The sequence below is a fragment of the Meriones unguiculatus genome, chromosome 9 (assembly GCF_030254825.1).
Source record: "Meriones unguiculatus strain TT.TT164.6M chromosome 9, Bangor_MerUng_6.1, whole genome shotgun sequence".
Classification (NCBI taxonomy): Eukaryota; Metazoa; Chordata; class Mammalia; order Rodentia; family Muridae; genus Meriones; species Meriones unguiculatus.
Genome location: NC_083357.1, coordinates 3575310 through 3593961, shown reverse-complemented (window position 1 = coordinate 3593961; position 18652 = coordinate 3575310). Strand labels below are relative to the sequence as shown.

Here is an 18652-nt window from a genome sequence, read left to right as displayed (position 1 = left end):
TGAAGAGCCACTGTTTACAGTGGAAACAGCCTTGGAGCAGGCTCACTTTTCCACTGTTTTTGTGGCACTGCCTGGCGGGGGAGGGGCAGAGCTTCCTGAGAGCGGGGGCCAGCTTACCAAGGCCACATGGAACCCAGCCCTGCGTTGGCCTCCAGCAGGAAACAGTGTGTTTTCATTTCACAGGCTCGGCTGCACATGGACTCAGGAACCCCCTTGGGACATTACTCCCCCAGCAGCTACAGCTACAGGTACCCAATATGCTTCATGCTGTTAGCAACTGAACACCACTCAAGACCACTCCACAGACCACAACCCAGACTGGCAGATTTCCAACCAAGAGGAACTGCTCTAGACCCATGATGACAGCAATGCCAGATGACCACTGCATACTTGCAACAGCACAGATGTGGCAGCCTCAATGTCTAGGGGCAAAAGAAGGGCTTCATTGTCTCCTGGAGGATGCTGTTGCTCTGATCCTAGTGATCTGCTCCAGGGCTCAGAAGATTAGGTGCAGACTGGGGCTGTGGCGGATAGAGGCCAGAGCTATGCATGTACTGCTAGGACCCTGGGCCCTTGCAGACAAACCCTTCCCAGCTCCAAGCCTTTGCCCCCATCGATACAGAAGACATGGGTTGGTTGCATCCTTGGAGCCCCAGGCCCTTAATTTCTCCAGAATCCTACATTTGGCTTGCTCAATGGGCTCCGCACCATCCTGGCATCCCATTTCTGATGATCAGTTTGAATATCTTAACCCCAACCTCATTGGACTTGCATTTTAAATTCTTGGCTTAGAAGAGGGCAACTCTGTTCTAGGGCTCCCCAACATTAATATCCACCCTTGAAATCTCAGGGAGAAATGTCCTCATGTTCTTCTCCTAATCCAGCTCTCACTAGCTCCCCACTGCCCATCAAGCAAAGGTGTGCCCAGAGGGCCTTGTCTCACAACAGGCCTCCCTTGAGTCCTTCTGGAGCTATACCTGAGTGCTCATCTATGGGGCTAACTTTGGTTTTCCTCCTGATGTCTCATGTTCTACCAGGTTCAGCGTGGCCTCTCTCTCTGCCCCTTTTCTAGGAGCTTTGGTCCCAGACAGCCCTACAGTGGACTCACTTTGGTTCTGCAGCTATAGTAAAGTGGGCGCAGTAACTATCCTATAGGATGCCAAGGAGGCTTTCACTTGAGTGGCCTGTGCCACAGCTGATCACGTGGGAGATGCTGGCCACTTTAGCATTCCTGGCTGAGGCTGGGCTCACTGGCTGAGAAGGAACCATTTTCCCTCTCCCTGTGGTCCTCTGCCGACAACAGTGCTCTCTCCCTGTCATTTTGGACGCTAGCGGGTATCTCTGTCCCTGCTTGGGGTGGCTCTTCAGGCCTATGTTCAAGGCTGAGAGCTCAGGCTGAAAGTCACGTAGGTCCAGTCCGAGTTCTGGCCCCACCTTCCACTGCGACCAAGGCAGGGTGCTTTGCCTATCAGTTCCTTAGTTTAAAAACAATTGGTGGTGGTTGTTTAGCTTTCTGAAGCAGAGCCTCACCACGTGGCCCAAGCTGGCCTTGAACTTGAGGTGCTCCTAGTTTGGTGTCGGGAATGCTTGAATCGCAGGTGCGGACCACCATTCCAGGCTTAAAGCAGACTCCTGTAAAGTTTAAATTAGAGGGTGTATGCAAAGCAATTGGCGCAAGTGTTATGTGATACAGCCACCATGATGGCTCCCCTAACACGTGGCACACTGTTAAGCGGGCACGTGCATTCCACGCTGTGACACCATGGTTAAAGATTGCACCTTCTATTTGGGTTCAGTGGCCATGGGCAAGTCACTTGCTCCCACTGTTTAGCCATCAAGGGAGATTCTTAAAATTCTTCCTCAGTACCCTCCTATGCAGTGGGTTATCTCCATACCAGAGCCAGCAGGTTGCCCTCTGGCCCTGTGACCCTTTAATCTGTTTTCCCAGGTGGTGGCCCCACTTCCTGTGCCTTCACAGCCGAGGGGCCTCTGATGAAGGAAGCCTGAGCACTGGTCAGCTCATTCTGAAGCAGAGCCAGGAGATCTGGGAAACTCATACAGTCTGGTGTCAGGAGCTGTCTCTTCCTCTGGCCCCGTGCTATCACTTAAGCACCTGAATTATCACACTGCCCAGAACTCAAGGCTGGAAATCACTTCCTTTCTGCTATAAATGGGCTTGTTTCCAGGAAGAAACATCCTCTAACTGCAGGTAGGTGGCTTTGTGCCTAGTTGGGGGGAAGTCCAGAAAAAAAGTATGTAAAGAGGTGTTATTGACCGATTGATTGTAGCCCAGGCTATTCTAACTCCTACACCACATACGGATGATGATACCAGCTTTTATGAGCCTGTGCCGTATTCAGATTTGTGTCCAAGAAGCTGCGTAAGGGTCCTGCATGACATTTCAGCATCAAAGGCTAGAGGAGATGATTCTAGTAGCTCAGTGTCCTCATCTACAAACCAGGATGACCCTAATCCTCATCTGCCAGGGGGCTGTCAGGGTGGGGAAGGATGATGTCATTAGTATTTTCATCACTAATGACTACCTTCTCTGGGATAGATGACTTGGCTGTACTTTGCCCTGCGGTGACAGAGTGCTATAAAAGCTGTTTTTCTCCTGTTTTGGAGCCTATAGGGTGAGTGAGTATCTCTGGAGTACCAAATACGATGTAAAAATCGCCCCAGAGTGGCTGCCCCGCTCACTCTGAAACCAAGCTCTGGGCATCTTTTCTCCTTTGAGCTGCTTAGCCAGGTGCTACACTGGGTATTTAGGGGAAAGAGACACATTGGCTTAGAAGGAAGATGATGGGCCTGGAGGAAGGTGGTGCTGTGTCCTGGGAGGGTAGCCCTAGCAGGTACTGCCTACCCTGTGCTCCAATGAGCCATGCCGAGCTGCCCTTGCTGCTGCCCCTGTCACCTAGGCCTGGGTTCACATCTCATGGCTCTGCTGCTTTCTGATTGGGCTTATCAGCTTCTCCACAGATACCCCAGTGTATGTCCTGCACCCTCAACTCCATCAGCTTATGCAATTCCAACAGTTTCTGCAGTGTCTACTGTATGCTGCTCTTTCCCATCGCACATAGTATGCTAGGCACAGCCCAAACAGACACAGGTTCTCACACACACTGAGAACAGAGGGTGCAGGGGGGGAGACTGTTTGTGCAGAGGCTGGGTGGTATCCCTGCACCAAGCACTGAGCTGGGGCTCCCCCTGAGGAACGAACCATAGGCATCCACAAAGCCCCATATCCAAGGCTGGCTCTGTAATCAGATGCCGGTGGTCAGAGGAGCTCTGGCCTCTCTGCTGAGTTACAGTACTGCCCAGGTCTTGACATCATCCTAGGTGGAATGAGACACGTAGGCCTTCGCACTGAGCAAGTCCTTCTCTGTCTCTGGCAGGGGTCTGGCCACCTAACTGGAACAGCTCCAGCCTTTTCACACTGACCTGTGACCTCTTCTAAGCAACAATAGGGCTTAGGAGGTTGAGGAGCATTTGGTCACTGTTCTCTTGCATGAAGATTCCTGGTGAGCCCCCATGAGAAATGTCTTGGCTGGGCTCAGGAGCTGGGGCTCAGGAGCTGGTTGCTGATGGACAGGTAGCAGGCCCTGCCTTTGGGGCTGACAGAAAGCCAGGGAACCCAATGTTCTGTGACCAGAGAGAATGGGACTGAAAGCTAGTCTGCCTCTGGGATCCTGATTGTTATAAGGCTTTCTAAGCTGAAGAGGCCTTCCGTCACAAAAGCCTTTGGTCTATCAGTACAAAATCAGGGCCACAGACAATAACAGGTCTTTCCCAGAATTCCCTAGTGGAGCCATGTGGCCAGCTCCCCTCTGTAGACACTGGAATGGTGCAGACTGAAATGACCTCAGGTTTCATGAGGTCACCTGTTAAATCTCAGAGCTAGTGAGATGGCTTGGTGAGGAAGTGCTGGGTGCTGTGTGAGCACAGGCATGAGGACCCGGGTTCAGTTCCCCGGCACCCATGGAAGAAGGTAGGCATAGTGGTGCATGTTTGTAACTCCAGCACTGACGGGACGTAGCAAACAGGCAGAGTGTTAGGCTCCCTGGCTAAGCAGCCTAAGAAAGGTGGCAAGCTCTGGGTTCACTGAGAGGTCTTGCCTCAGACATGGGCGGAGTGTGACTAAGGAAGACACTTGAAGTCAACCCCCTATTTCCATACACATGTAGACACATATGAAGTGCAAGTGTACATGTGTCCACACACACACACACACACACACACACACACACGCTCAGAGGCCTGGGCTCAACAGTAGTCCACGGAATCTAACTCCGAGAGATAGCCCAAGAATCTGCATTTCACTTAAACCAAAGTCTGAGGTGGTCCCTGCATGCTGGCAGGCTTGGAAAGTGCTGCTAAGACACTAAAGTATCAGCCTAAAACTTCCTGCTCACAAGAGAAGCTGGCTAGGGGTAGGTATGTGTGTGTGGAGGGCAGCGTCTTTGAAATAAGGCAACCTCACTGAATGCTCCTGTCAGGTGGAGAGGCATCCCTGTTGGGACAGGAGTCCGTGGTCGTCAGTTCCCAGGGTTGTGGGTGCTTCTCAAGTCTTTCAATAGACAGGGGAGGGGTGAGCAGGAAGCCAAAGACAGTCCACCCTATTCACATTGACCTGGCTCCTAAGCGGCAAAGTGGGGGCAGATGGAACTCAGCCCATTTGTCCCTAAAACACACACTTTAACCAGGCGTCATACCATACCCACCAGCACCCCAAATCATAGGGGTAAAACTGGCATTGAGTTCTCCAGTGACTAAGCGGACACTGGAAGAGCCGCTGGAGGTAGCTGTAAGATGGGTGAGGCCAGCCGGGACAAGCCACAGAGCCTAAAGGATGCAAGGACCATCCACAAAAGAAAATACCCTATGTCGTCTTTATGTTCTGGCTCATCAGTCTTCCAGGCTCACGCCTCACTACCCCAACGGCAGTGTGGGGACTAGGAGACAGCATAGTACAACGTGCTGTCTCTCACGACAGAGAAAGGCAGGGGGGAAGGACTTCGGGGGAAGTCTCGTGGGGACAGGGCCTCTCAGTGAGAGTCATTTTAAGCTAGACTGTCCTACAGAGTAGAGCGGCCAGATGGAAGGGTACTACAGGAGCATTCTACAGATTATCAAACTGGAATAGTCCCTCAGGCTCTGAACAAAGCCTCCAAAGATGCTGTGGGGAACGCGGCGAGGGTCTCTGACATCTGAAAAGAAAGCTATGCTCTTTCCAAATAAACTGCAGAAGGTCAGACACGCTGGATGGAAAACACAGATGGAAGGGGCAAGCTTCCGAAAGACCCACAACCCTGCTCTCTGTCAGGAGGCACAGTCTCTGGGGCGGTCACCCAGCAGCCATTGTGAATAAATGCCACTGTGGCCATAGAGAGGTCATTGCCCTTTCCTTTTCTTTGTATGGCCAGAGACCAGAGTTGAGAAACCCACCGAGGAACCCGAGCCTAGGAAGCAGGAGCTGGACAGGCAGCTTGGAGTACCAATGCTGTTTCCTACAAAGTCTACATACAGCCTCAGAGCCCGTCTTAGTCTAGTTCTCCAAGCACTGAAAGAGCTAAACAGATGAAGCCTTGCTGCCATCCCCAGGAGGCTGAGGACACATGGGCTTCCTGTGAGCCCTCAGCACTGCAGTGCCAGATACCATGTTGGGAATGTGGCGCAGAGAAGCACAAACCTTTAAATCTCTTGAGGCTGGAAGATGACAAATTCAAGGCATGCCTGTACTACACAGAACAATTTGAGGTCTGCCTGCCTGGTAGAGCAGAAAGAACTTCTCTTAAAATTCACACACACACACACACACACACACATACACACACACACACACACCAAAACTAAGGGCTTGTAGTGTAGGTCCATGGTAGGCCATGGTAGACCACTTACCTAGCACGTGCAAGGCCCTGGGCTAAATCATCAGTACTCAAAGGAAAAGACAGCAGACAGCTGGCTTAAAGGAACAGAAGCAAGCAAACACCAAGGGATTGGGGTTCAAGGGCTTTAGAAGTAGTGTATATGAATCTCAGTGGGCAGAGAGGGAAGAGGGGCTTTTAACTCAGCATACACCGAACACAGTGTGAGAAGAGGCAAGTCCGAGGCAGAGGAAGGCCTTTGGAGGGGAGGGAACCAGCACCTGAACCTTCCATGGCAGAGCACGAGCAGAGGCATTCAGGAGAGCTGAGCAGAAATGGTTTGAGCAGCCAAGTGAAGTGGGAGGGGCTTGATGGCAACAAAGAGCAAAATGGACTCTACTGTTAGCCTGACCTGGGAAATACCCGAATGTGGAGACCCCCTTCCCTCAGAGCAGGGCAGCCCCTGACTCCAGGGAGTGAGCTCCCTTCTCCTTTTTTGATCACAAACTCTTCCCTGCTAACAACAGCCTCCACCCTTCCAGAAGCCTGAGTTAGAGGGCACACCCTTGGAACACCTCTGTAGTTTAGAATGCTTGCTTGAGGTGAGAGACATGGAGGTCAGCCATGCTCCTTTTCTGGGAGGTCAGGGTTCAGCTCTCTAAGTGCCCTGTTTAGAAGCTAAAAGGACTGAGGGGCAAGAGCAGGGCCAGGCTTCCATGCCTGTAATGGTTGTTTGGGGCTGGCAGCCCAGTCGCCACTTAGCTGAGTTCACTGTGGAAGACGGGACAGAATCCACATGAGGTCTCCCCTCGAGCATAGTGAGTTTCGATCCCAAGCATTTCAGCCATGATCCTGCTGGCCTCATCCACCTTCATGACCTCAGGTTTATGTTCTGCCAGCTTTCCCTCCCTTGGCCTTAGTTCTCACTAACTTCAGAATGAGGAGGCCAGACCCTCTAAGCCTGCAATGTCCTGAAGAGCCACAGTGCTAGCCGAACAGTGAGAGCTGTGTACACTTAGCAAGTGCACACCAGACTACAAAGACTTGATATGAAAAACAAATGTAAAACATCTGCCCGAGGGCCCAACAGATTATCATTCCAATACACAATCAATGTGAAACATTGCGGCAGGTCCCAAGAGGAAGTGATGAGAGCACAGGAGCAAGGGTCTGGACTTGAAAAGAGGGAGTAAGTGCTGAGGGCCCCTCAGAGACACCAGGAAGCACGGACTGAAGCAGGCACCAGAGCCAGTATGCAGAATCAGGACAGGGCCACTGCTGGGTAAGGACCACCTGGCAAGGTACAGCAAGGAGGGAGAGGCTGGTCTGTGATGTAGCTAGGGACAGAGGTGGTGCCAGAGGGTAGCAGCTACCATGCCAGGCTGACTATGCCAGGTACACAGTAGGTACTTCCAGGAAGATACCACTCAGAGACTCTCCCAAGGGTGACCAGGTCACTGATACTCCTATGCTTGTGGTTCTCTGGGAGCTCACCCTCTAGCTCCCTTTCTCTTGGGACATTTCCTTGGGAGAGTACAATTTATTCATGAGCACACACACACACACTCCCACCAGGCAGCCAAGTTCCTGCACACCTTGCTTCTAATTATAGCAAAAATTTCAATAATGCTGCAGGGAAATGCCAGGTCTTTCTTCAAAGACCCTCCTAGTGGGTGCGGGCCCCTCGTCTTCATCTCGGGGCTAGGAGGTCTTCCTCCATTCCATGTGGCCAGCATGACAGGTCCAAACCTCAAGGGAGGGGACAGTGCAGTCCTGCATCTGTGTTTCCTCCCAGCCTCTGTGAACGGTAACATCAGTGTGGACCCATGCTATGTCTTATGCTATGTCTAAAAGCACCTGCTTCCTGGTTTTGTATACCAGCATCTTGTACACCAGCTTCTTTAAGCTGCTTCAAGGAAGAAATAGAGCCCAATAAGCCAGGCCAAGAGTAGCAGTTCAGGAACCCAGAATGTATTAGCTCCGCTGGGACTGAAGGAGAAGACAGAGCAAAAGAACTGTTGGTTGCCTGGCAAGGAGCAGCTCTGATGATGAAGGAGAACAGAGGTGAGGAGAGCCTGGGCTCAGCTGGGCAGTTTGGGAAGAGTGGGGAGAGTGGCCATGCTAAGGAGAAGGTCATGTGTGACCACTAAGGAGAAAGATGGAGACAATGTGGTCACTGAGAGGGAAGGGATGGAGATGGAAATAGTGTCATCATGCCAGCAGATGGGGTCTAGGTTTGAGATCCTACCTCTAAGGATCACTATTCCATGAATACCCAGAGCATAGCTTCTTCACCCTAGCCCAGCATCAGGAGCTTAGGCCTTTTCCCCACCCTGTTCAGTTCTGGTACCCAAGTCGCAGGTCTAGTCCAGGCAGTAGCTACAGTCGTGTTGCATGCTGCCAGGGTCATCTTTTCCGGTGGCTCTCCCCCAGGGTCCACTGTGGAGAGCATCATGCTCCCGCTTAGACTCAGGGATGCTCCAGGACGCCAGTCCACAGCCTGAATGCCCCGTATACACAACTCCTCTTGTGATAGCTCTGACTCTTAGATGGTTGAATTTGAAGATGCTAAGGGGCTCTGGCTCTCATGCCCAAAGTCCACTGAGCCAAACTATCCTTCTGTCATTTAGAAAGTGACCTAAGGAGCACATTACCTTTCTCTCCATGCTGCAGAAGAACTATATAGCCTGTACCTTCACTGATGTCAGCTCTCTAGGAATCAAGACGGTCTAGTCACTCAGCAAAATATCTCCAGGGCAGCCCCTGTGTGCTAGGCACTGAGACACCATCATGAACATACTTATCTCATCCACATCTACCCTTAACCTACTTTACAGTGGCAAACCTGAGTTTGGGAGAGGCAGTGACTCCCCAGGGTCACCTGGATGATGGCCAAGAATGAGACTTCTCCATGCTACAGGTGCTGACCACAGCTTCTGGCTGCTACCCTGACCTGCTGTTTCTAGGACACAGAAGTATTGATTATCAGCACTAGCTTGGAAAGGGTTTCTTTTCTTTTTTCCACCAAGGCTTTCTGCTCCTCACTTTTTTTTGTTTAAAGAATAAACTTAAAGCCATTCCCATGATTAATTACCAGCTGCCTAATGTTCTGCCACTGGCCACTTCTGGAAAGGGAATGAATTACCTTGAAAAACATACGAAAAGGGAACTCACTGTGAAGGAGAGTCAAAAAAGGTTAGCTGGCACTTAGCACGGATCCCTGTAGCCAGACTGGACTGCTGGTAGGTGGCACTGGAGAGGGAAGCGGGCAAGGCCTCTGGCTCTAGAGAGCAGTGTGGGGAGGCAAAGGAGGCTTTCCCTGCATCTGTATAGACCCTTCCTAGTCTCTGTCCTCTGACATCACATGTTCCTTAATTCCTAAGACCTCAGTTGAAATCCCCACTCCACCACTTACAGCTCAATGGGTTTTTTTAATTAACCACAGAGCCTCTGGAAAACAAGACATTGCACAAGGCTCCTCTAGGGCCCTCAGGAGAAGGTAGGGGAATAGTGTATGTTCCAAGTGCACAACCCAGGTACCAGAAGAGCCAAAATTTAACACCACTAGAGGCGTCTAAGCTTCCTAGCAGGCCTATCTGCCAAGATGGTGACGCTCATGATCATTTTGGGATAAAGACCCACCTACAGTCATATAGCTGAGAAGCAGCGAATCTGGGGTTCCGGCACATAAAGGGGGGGCATGGCCTAGGTTTCCAGTTGTCCTGATGCTTGCCAGCCCTGCCCTTGGGACTCCTGGAACACTGTACCCCATGAAAAAGCTTCAGTCACCTGGGCAGGGCCTCCACTCTCCCAGTGTGGCCCAGGGCCATGGTGCCCTGAGACAAAGGGCTCTGGGCCAGCGATCATCTGTGTAAGGTTTCTGAACCCCCAGGGTTGAGAGCCAAAGAGTAAATATAGATTACACAGGTGTCTTTGGTGGGGAGCCAAGTGTGATCAACCCTGAAATCCATCCTGGGATGCCACACTCTGGTGTCCGGGCCAGGAGCTCTATCCTGAGGCTTGGTCCCCATCACTCTCAGGTGCTCCCTGAGGACGAACCTCAGCTCTCCATCAGGCCAGGTGGCCTGTCTGTACCCACCCTGGCACTGGCAGGTACTCAGAGCAAGGGGATGATGGGATAAGTAGGGAGAGTGTCCCTGTGTACATTCTTTGTCACGCCATTCCCATTTCACAGACAGGTAAACCAAGGTACAGAGCAATTGTTCAAGGCTCCAGTGCACAAGTGCCAAAGTCACACTCTGAAGTTAGCAGTGGTCACTGTGGCTGGTTGGTGAGCATGCCTCTGCCATCCAGGCCACCTCCTGGGGACACTGGTGTCCCATTGGGGTTCAGGGTTACCAGTGTGCATAATATTGCTGTGTCAAGGCTAGGAATGTCAGGCCTGTGTCCTCAGCACTCTCTGCTTTGTCTCTGCGGCTGCTTGAGAAACATCAAGCCAGAGGCCTTGGGGCATGAACTGTTGGGAGCACTTGTCAGGACACAATGACATCCAGCAAAGGTGGTGGCACTGGACCTCACTATGAGGGCTGAGAGCCCAGTATGGCTCAGACTAATACAGGACCCCCTGCCCTGTCTCTCGTTTGTACCAGGGGGCCATAAGCAGAAATGTGCACCTACCTCAGTGAGCCAAGAGTCACTAGCTCCTGTGCCGGTCAGCTGCTCACAGTCCCTCCGGTTCACTCAAGGTCCATCTTCCTGCAATGAGAGGGGGTGGTTAGTGTGTTTGGCTGCTGCGGAGCCTGCACTGAGGAACACACTGTCACATCTGACACCGGAGGGAAAGCTTAGTGGGCAGAACGAGCTAACAGATGGGAGTGCAAGGGGTGTTGTGGGGTGACGAAGGCAGGCCCAGACACCCCATCTCTACAAACTTCATTCCCCCTGTCCAATGGATCTCCCTCCCGCTCTGTTCCTACAGAATCTAAGAGGAAGTGGTGACAGCCACTCATTCACTCAACTAACACGGTAGGAACACCCAGGCTACGAGAGTGAAATGCTACACCTTAGTGGGAGAAGTCCAGGGCTGCCCCACAGAGACTCAAAAGCTAGAGTGGCCTCTTCAGGAAGGTGAAGTTAAAGGATGAACCAGAAAAGCGGGCCAAGAGTCAAGGAACTGTGTAGAGGCAACAGTACAAGCAAAGTTTCTAGATGGTGGGGACAAAGCGTGGCAGAGTGAAGCACTTGAGAATGGGAGGCCTGAGAGCCTGGCAGAGATGAAGGGAGGGCAGGGGTGAGGAGCAGTGGGCAGAAACAATTACAGAGGAAGAATGACCCTAATTGTTTGGGGAGAGTTCCCATGGCTGCTAAGGGAGAAGAGCTTAGTGGGAGGAAGCAAGCAGGGAGTCCAGCCGGGGGCTACTCCAAGATCTGTGAGGCAGAATGCAGAGCAGTTAGCTCTGTTGGTGGCAGGACACAGGGAAGGGCTATCCTCATGGTGTGGTCTCCAGCTGCCCACCACTGCCCAGGGAGATCCTAAGTGCCCAGGAGGCTTCCTGGAAGGGTAAGGGATGTAGACCTGCATCTCAGGCTCTGGCTCTATGACAGTAGCTGTAGTTGGAAGCAAGCATTGTGGCTCCTGGGGCCAGCACACTTGCCCTCTGAGTCCTAGGAATGCTGGCTACAGGGTGGCATGTCTCTCAGAGCAGGCCTAGCTGATGGTGGGACAGGTGGTGCCAGCCATGCATCCTGGCTTGTACTCCTGTCTGGCCCAGGCTCTCTCACTGGCCAGCAGGCACAGCTGCCAAAGATTCCTGAGTCCTGGGGTTTAGGGTCCGGTCTCTAATCAGAAGAACTTGGTTCAAACCCCAGGTTCGCCCTCTCTCTAAATATGTGTGCCTGGCACATAATCCTTAAGCCTCCCTGTCCGTTCAATTGTAAGGAGATAGGCACCCCGCTTAGAGACACAGACCGTGTAAGTCAGTGCATAGAAGGATGAACTCTTGTCCGCTAGAGGGGAAGGAAATCATCCTGCAGGGACCACCACAGGATTCCATATAGCACAGAGTCCCAGAGCCACCAGGCAAGGCAACAGGTTACCTTTTGGCCTCTGGCTCTGAGAGTCCCCCCTACTTTGACAATATAAATAGTCCTTGGTGTTTGTAGCTGCAATGTTCCATTTTACAGAGGGGGAAACTGAGGATCAGGGTTCCATACACAGCAGCCACTCTACTGGGGTGAAAGAGGAATGGACCTCTTGCCTCCTGCCACCCCACAGTCCAGGTGTTTCCCCAAGTCTGGTTGGTCAGCAGAGAAAATTATTTTGTCAGTGGAGAAGAGGCGGGAGTGGGAAAGGCCTTGCACACTTGGTTGGTGTTGCCCAGGCCTTAAGGACCAACGTTGCCAGGCCTGCTGCTCAGGGTGTGTGGCCTTCACTCGGGTTCCTAGTTCAGCAGAGACATCCATGTCCCCATCCCCTACAGCCCTGGTACCTCAGTGTTGAGGAAAGGGTGACAAGTGGGGGACACTGGAATTTGAGCTCTGAACCAGGTGAGGGTTGTGAGTCTGCATTATATCTGCAGAGACAGGAGCAGGAGGCTGACGTTTATTGAATCCATACTGTGGGGTCATGATGGCTAGAATTAGCCTAAGGGGGAAAATGCTCTTTAATTTATGTTTAAGGCCTAGGGAAGTTCTCTAACTGCCTGAGGTCATGCAGCTACTACAGAGTTAATAGGCATAACAGCCTGGCCCTGGAGGTCATTCAGCAGCCCTGCTCAGAGCGAGTGGGTCTGATGCTCCCTCACCCTACAGGAGGCTCCGGCAACCAAGCACCTGTGTGAAGCTGTGGACACAGAAGAGATAGGTTGCTTGACTCACTCAGTTTTGCTGCTGTCCTCTGCTCTGGCTCAAAGCCTACATGTGCTTGGACACCTAGGAAGGCCAAAGACAGAAAGCAAGAGGTTTCTCGTCCTTGGTTGCTCCCAGGCAGAACAAACTGCAGGTCTGAGAGGCACTGTTTTCTTCCTCAAAGGCTTTTGGTATTGTGAAGAGTTGTGGGCAGCAGAGGCTCACTCCAGTTTCCTGTGGATGGAGACCCTTGCATGGTGGTGGTGGTGGTGGGGACTCCAGCCACAAGGCAGCTGCCATCAGGGACACAGAGAAGGCCACAGAGAGCCATGCCCATCTTGGCGAGCAGGATTCCAAAGCTCCAGAAAGGGAATGTGGTTGCCAGGGAGGTTCCATCACAGCTTGAGAGTGAGTATGCCCTGGTTGGTCTTACATAAGACAGAGATCACTTGGGGATGAAACTGTCCCAGGGCCAAGAGAGAGTGCCCCAACCATCTGTCAAATTACCGTTCCCACCCACTCCAGGGATCCCCAGGAAGAACTGGGGGTTGTTTTGGTGGAGACTGCAATCTGGATTGGAACCCTGGCTTGGCCTCACTGGTTACGTCAGAGGGCAGGCTGGAAAGAGCTGTGCTAAGTCCCTGTTTTTGCTATTTACTGCTGGGTCACTTTGGGTGAGGCACTCAGCCTCTCTGAGCTCCTATCTTCTTTCTAAATAAGGGATGACTTTTCCTCCAGCGACTCACTTGCAAGGGAGGCTCCAGGCTGGTGTGGATCTTGGCCCGAGCGTGAATATATCTAGACCAAGAGTAGGTAGATAGCCCTTACAGTGTGTGGGACAGTCCACACACTGGGAACCCTGAGGGTGCTTAGTGTGGGGAGAGTCTAGAGAATGGCAAAAAGGCACCTTTGGGGAGTACAGAACTGCTCCAGTCACAAGTGGCTAAGTGGGCACAGAACCTCCATCACATGGGTACACCCACTCTCTGAAGACCTGCTATAATGACCTGACCCTCCACCCCCCGCCCAGCCACACACAACCACATATACACACTTGGTGCCTGATCTGGATAGAGCAGTCATTCCACCCCTACTTTACAGATGAGGCAGCCGCTGCAGAGCTGACATGTCAGGGGCTGGGGTTGGGGAATGGGTACTCCCCTGGGCGAACCCAAACTCTTCATGGGGACAGGGATTTTTCCACCTGGGAGATGTTCATGACACACATCTCCTGAGGTGACCCTGAGACCAGGGCCTGGGCCCAGGCCCTGGTTTCTCCTTGGAGGCCAGGGCTGGCTCCAGAAACAAGGCAAATATTTACCCCAGATGGTTATCCAAACCTTATCTGAAGCTCTGCCTCCTGCATTCTTGGAATACATGTTTCCTGACCTCACCCTCACTTAGTGAGCTGTGGGTCGGGGATCTGGACTGGGACAGCCTGACTCAGGCTCCAGTGCTAGGAAGAGCCAAGGTCTTCTGGCTGAAAGGCCAGAGCTGCCTCAAACTGTCCCCCTACGCGCCCACAAGGATGTTCCAGGATGTTCTTGGAGAGGTGCACACATTGGCAGGAGCTGCCCACAGGGCTACCACAGACTTCTAGCCAGTGGCTAGCTTTGCCCAGACAGGGGTATGGGATGAGATCTCTGTTGCTAGTACTGGAGCCTATGAATCAGGCTGAGTGATACCGGCTCGGCATTTTGTCTGCATTTTGAGCCATAAAGGCCACAAGGAAGGACTTGGCTGTCCACATTCCAGGCAGGGTAGAGTTGCACCCAGGTTGGGGACTACTCAGCATCTCAGATTCTGCTGCACCTCACTGGCCTCCATAAGCAGGTGATAAGCAGGTGGGCTGGTGGCTGGGGTTGGGAACTCATGGGCAGGGTTGGCTGAGAATGATCATTGGGAGGCCTTTGGCCTGCGAACTGCTCACAGAGTCTCAACCAGCCTGTTGTCGAGCCCTGACCTGCATCGAAGCAGGCTCGGGTCCTCTGCCCAGGGAGCCAGAAAAGGGGCAGGAGCAGTGGGATGACCTGCTGGGCAGATGGCAACTGCGGCCAAGAAGGTTACATGCCTCCTGAGGCCACGTGGATGCCTCTGAGCGTTAGGGGGTGTCCCAGGCTGCTCTTGGAGAAGTGTGCATCGCGGGAAGCACCTACAGGAGAGGCATCCTATGAAACTCGGACTCACACTCTAGAACCATCAGGAAGCCCCCAAGTGCCGCAGCCACTACTCTTAGGCAGCAAAGGCCATGGCTCTGGCGTGTAGCTCATAGTGGGAAAGAGACAAACCTGCCTCTCTCCAGTCCATCCAAGAATCATCTATTCTTCCTTTGACCCAGGCTCAGAACACGTGACCGACAGCATGGTGTGACTAGATGGGAACTTCATCTTTGCCACTTCCTAGGCTATGTGGTGCTGGGCAAGGAACTTCTTGGGGACTATTTCCTCATCTGTAAGAGGTAGGTCCATGAGAACCTTCCTGTGCTGTAGAAGGGCACCATCCAATTCTACAGAAAGGCTAAGGGATGCTTAGCACAATATTTATTACAGCTGTTACAGGGGTAGAAGGGTCCTGCTCAGTGGAAGGTTCTGGGCCCTAACCACAGGTAATAGAGACTTGGTCCCTCCCAAGAGGGACCAAGAGCTGGCCCAAGAGCAGGTCTAGATCATCTGTGTGGGGTTATTTGTTCCTGGAAGAAAGGCCTACTTCTCTCTCCACTGGACCAGCCACAGCTTCTAGGCAACCTCCAGACACACATTGGGAAGGAGTTCCCATTTATGCTTCCCGTTGCAATATGCCCCAAGGATCCCACAGCTACCTCTCCTTTTCTAGGGGCCGCAGTCTTGCTCAGGAGGGCACCTGCCCTGGGGTGCCTAATACAGGGGTCTTGGAACCCACTCAGGCACTTCTCACTTTCAATGACAGGGACCATAAAGGAAATTTTATCCCTTGACATTGCTTGCAACCTCCCTCCTCCTCTGCTGACCTGGGGTGCTCAGGAGGGCACTTTCTCCTCTCCTCTGAGACCTTCAAACTGTGGCATTAACAGCCTCGAGGAAGCTTCGGGAACAGTGCTGGAGGTCCCTGGTCTGAAACTGCCGCCTTACACCGGAGACAAGAACACAGAGCTGTATGGGGGGAGGCCCAATGCTAGAGCTGGAGCCAAGTCAGAATTACTGTTGGGGCACCCAAGGATCCAGGGGAGCCAGTCTTGACCTACAAATAAGCAGCTGGACCTCAGTCTCCTCATCTGCGGCCATTGATGGCTTAAGGCCTGGGTGAGTTGGCTACATACCCGTAATTGGTACAGGAAGTTCAAGAAGCCTGGGCACTGGGGACTCTGTGTTCCCCATGACTTCCACCCCCACCCCTGGGAGGTCACAGTCCCTAGCACGCATCCCTTGAGGACTCTGGCCACATGTGCTGGAAGTAGTGGCTGGAGCCCAGATTTATAAATTCCAGACACAGGAAAGCCCTGTTCTTTTTAAGGCTCTAGTGTCACCCAGGCTTGGATAGAATCCTGCCTCTCTTGTAGCCTCAGCCTGAATGCCCCTGAGCCTCAGTTTCCTCACTGGTGTGGCAGGGAGAGAGAGGGTATTATTGAGTGAGCCAGCCTTCCCCCAACGGGTGGCCAGTGAGTCTGTAGGAGGCAGCTGAAGGACCAAAGAAGAAAGGGTCATTGCACTTCTCCCCACAGTTTGTCCCCAGGAACTTCACTGACCAGCACCTTGTTTGTTCAGTGCTGGGGTCCCTGTCCAGCCTTTTACCTTTCCCTAACCTAGGCCAGCTACCTCTCATTCTCTGAGGTTTCCAGCAGGCCAGCTGCTGGAGAAGAGAGGCGATGCCCGCGCAGTGCCCGGGTGGCTGGATGAACCCTAGAAGAATAACACTCAGCAGGGTGGGAGGCAGAGAGGGGCATCCCTGGCCTGCTTTACTATGTATGGCCAGAAACTAGCCAGGCCTGCCCCCTGGGTGTCCCGGGACTGGCACTGGATGGTGCCAGTGGGTTTCAGCCTCTGCATCTTCCCGCACCAATTATGAATGTGACGTCAGCTCATCCATCCCCGAGCCAGGGCACACCCAGAGGAGGTTGCCTCTCTGTTCTGGAGGAGCTGGTGACCCCTAGAAGCATGGCAGCCAGGCCTTCTTGTGGGAATAAGGTTCTCTTCTTCACAGAGCTGGGGTTTCCCCTGCTCTTTTAGGAGGAGAGGCTCTCATCTCCTTGATTTGAGTACATTGTCAGGGTAAGGGGTAACACTCTTACCTGCTTATTTATCCTTAGGGCTGACAGAACACACATTCGAGGGACCTGGAAGGCACCAGGCTATCCCTTGAGGTGAGCAGTCTCTTCATGCTGCTCTAGCACCCAATACTAGGCTTGCAGACATCCCAATATTACAGTCTGAGCATGTACCCATAGTCTCTGTGTTAATAGCTTGGAGGTGGAGACTTCAGAAGGCGTGTAGGATTGAGTGTGGGCCCAAGGATGGGGCCCTATTGATGGCCTTAGTGGCTTCACTTCAGAGCTCAGTCTAGCCATCACCTTCTACCTCATTGGGATGCCCCTAGCAGATGCTACAGGCTACACCCAAGGACCTGCCTTGGCTGGTCTGAGGCCATTACCACTTAAAAGAGTCTAGAGTCTCCCCTGACTGAGAGCACTGGTTTGCCCATTGTCACTTCATTTCACTGGGATGAAGGTTGGGAGAATCCTGGGTGCTGGAGCCGAGCCCCCAGATCCTTTGACCTGGGTTGTTTGGAGCTTTTGGACACAGCATTGCCCCATTCAGAGGAGCAGCCCACACATGTGGGCGGGAGAGAAGAGGCAGCCAGCCGGCAGGGGAAACCAGCCTAGCACGCAGTCTGATGACACACAAACTCAGCAATACCCACTCACAACCATCCAGCCCGTGACTCCACCCACTATCAGCGCTCCTGGGTTGTGCCTAGACCTCCTTGCAGCAGCCAGAGTCCCTCCCACAAAGAGCCACGGAGAGGTGGGCAGAGGACAATGGCATCTACCTAGGGCTAGGTAGGACAGGAAGATACCCAAAGGAAGCGGTGAGGGGCACAGTGACAGCCTGGGACAACCACTGTAGTCCACAGGAGAGGCCAAAGCTGGTCTGGGCCCCTGATGCCGGCATCCACTCCGGTTAACTTTGGTCTCTTCGTGACTCAGGGCCCCATGCAGACTTCTCATTGCCAATTTCTTTCCCCAAGAACCCATGACTCCTCAGTCTAAGGGGTACTATCCTCCTCCCTTTGCACCTCTGTTCCTGGGAAGGCTCTGGTCTCCTTGATCTGACTTGCAGGGATCATCCCACCACACCAAGTGACAAAGGCTCTGTGAGGCCTAGCTGACAGATCCTGAGGCTGTGGGCTTTCTGTGTTAGGGACTTCCCCAGTGTTTATCACCTGGCACACGAGTTCAACTTACACCCCCATCTCCCCTTCCGAATCACAGTGGCTTGAACCCACTCCCCTTGAAGTCTTAATCTTCTCCTTGGCCACCTCAGGACCAGACACCTAGGTACACACTGAACTGGGCTGGGCTGAGGGCCACCCGCTTGAGAAGGCATCCCAGGTGTAGGAGTATCAGCCAGGGAGGAGGAGAGGACCTACTCACGGGACACACACACACACACACACACAAACTTCCACTTACAGATCTACTGACATGACATACATGCCTAAGCAAGGCAGAGCTCAGGGCTCAGACATGGTCCACCTCATGGGCTGAGAGATGGAGGAAGGGACTCCTCACCCTCAGGAAGGTGTGTGGGGCTTGTGAGTGGTCACCCAGATCAGGCTGTCCTCACCTCTGCCAAGTGCTTTATTTCATCAACTGCTTATGCTAGGCCCAGTATCTACTTCTCCCTGGCTTTTTACAGACGAGGCCCAGAGTGGACAAGTGACTTGCCAAAGTAACCGGACAAGGAATATGGAATCTGGGCCTCTGGCCTGCAAGCCTGCCCTGAGGC

The 18652-nt window shown here is 52.8% G+C and overlaps 1 protein-coding gene across 3 annotated transcripts in view; it reads right to left on the bottom strand.

Annotated features, from left to right (window-relative positions):
• Zmiz1 (zinc finger MIZ-type containing 1) overlaps positions 1 to 18652 on the bottom strand; it is a 200199-nt gene that overhangs the window by 113751 nt on the left and 67796 nt on the right. For all 3 annotated transcript variants that reach the window (XM_060390700.1, XM_060390698.1, XM_060390699.1), the window contains exon 3: positions 10503 to 10580. The gene's annotated coding sequence lies outside the window, so the exon portion shown is untranslated. The remainder of the gene's footprint in view (positions 1 to 10502; positions 10581 to 18652) is intronic.